General features: G+C 44.7%; 1 long non-coding RNA gene across 1 annotated transcript; it reads right to left on the bottom strand.

Moving 5' to 3' along the window:
* Positions 1-313: 313 nt before the first annotated feature.
* Positions 314-1,469, bottom strand: LOC148698675 (uncharacterized). Its single transcript, XR_015952125.1, has 2 exons — positions 1,332-1,469; positions 314-531 (listed from the first exon to the last, which is right to left on the bottom strand). It is a non-coding gene; the product is annotated as an uncharacterized LOC148698675 (long non-coding RNA).
* Between the last annotated feature and the right edge of the window lie 213 nt (positions 1,470-1,682).

The following is a 1,682-nucleotide window of genomic DNA, read 5'->3' as shown; positions in this document are numbered from 1 at the left end:
ATTTCAGATTGTACATAGTCTCCAGAGGAGTCCTCTGGGGAGGGCGCATCACTGACTGAAGGGCTGTAGCAATAACTTCCCCCAACTGAGCTACATCGGGGAAGCTAGACTCAGAAGAACGACGTGGTTCTCGAAGAGGCGGCATAATTCTGACAGAATACACCAAAACCATTAGAAAACTCACACCAAAAGCACAAGACTGCCAGACCTAAGCTCTGATACCAAACTGACACACCCCGACCGAGATCAGGGCGTGCTGGCCGTCACACGAAGGTGACGTAACCATGTGCACGTGCGGAAGCTAATAAGATAGTAAAATAAAAAGTACGAATAATTAAAAAAACTAGCATACAAAGTAGTAAAAACAAGTGCTAGCGTAAGTGAGACACAAATTCAGAGCAAGACTACAGCAGTCCAAAAGAAAAGTTGCGACAAAAGTAAACCCGAAGGTGACCCTACGCTGGTGAGTGTCTGTCAGAAAAGCCGGGAGAACCCTCTGGGAAACCACCGAAACTGCTAAGCAACTAGAACCTGGAGGGGCGCAAAACAAAAGCGTGAGTGGGCAAAAACAAATCTCACTGAAAACCATTTAGTAAAATACATTCTAACCCCTCGCCGTAAAACCTGTATACTTCTCAGAAAATAAACATATGTACGTATGTATAGATATGCCAATCATGCTCAAGAATATGCCATGTCGGAATCTCATAATAAAATGCAAATGCTCAGGTATACATCAAATCAATAACATGTAATCTGGCAGCCGGAGTCACCTAAAGTGACTTGTACGGCTGCATATAGAGCTCAAATCTCAAAACTCAATAACTGAACCTGCCCACGAGTCGGAACCACCTAAAGTGGTCTGTACGACAGGACTGGGTGTAACATATATATACGCTCTAGTGCTACGATCACGTGAAGGTTGTGCGAATAATCGCGGGTCACCTACGAGTCGGAACCACCTAATGTGGTCTGTACGACAGGACTGTGCACCTAACTTGGATCCAAGCTGAGCATGTGGTGCGGGAGGTGAACATCACGTGAAGGACTGTGCCCTACTCTGGGCGGAAGCACTAACACCGGGGGTGCAGGTTATGAGCTCTCTAAGCATCTCAAACTACTGCTGAATGTAAATATAAACAACACTTACCTGGCACTTACCTGTGCGTCCACAGCACCCAATATGCATATGTATCTATATGCAACTACTAACATAACCATCGATGCATGAATAATGATAATGTAACGCATGACATAAGTAATAAACATTAATTAAATTTCTGGGAAAATATAGTATATAGGTATATACGGAAAACCAAATGCCCACTCACTGGTATGTGGAAGGGTCGTAGCCCCCCTGCCTCGAGTGCGCACGCTCGTCCTCGGGATACGTATCACCTATATGCGAAATAACTATAAAAACGTTAACTTTAAAGCACATAACCAACTTCTCGTAATAACTTCTCATACATTGCTCAAAATGGACAATTGAATATACCAACGTGCTCTACACAACCTCAGGATCACAACCATATTTTTAGAAAAAAATTTATCTGCCGCACGCGCCGGCCACGCGCAGGCACGTGCCTGGCACGCTGACGGCGTCAACTGACGCCGTGTGGAATATTCCATTAGTTCTAACGGATTCCGTCAACGGCGTCAGGAATATTCCGTCAGATTTG

Source organism: Pyrus communis, chromosome 2 (assembly GCF_041283825.1).
Source record: "Pyrus communis isolate YQ-2024b chromosome 2, ASM4128382v1, whole genome shotgun sequence".
Lineage (NCBI taxonomy): Eukaryota > Viridiplantae > Streptophyta > Magnoliopsida > Rosales > Rosaceae > Pyrus > Pyrus communis.
The sequence above is the reverse complement of the archived record's forward strand: the minus strand, read 5'-3'. Positions and strand labels throughout refer to the sequence as shown.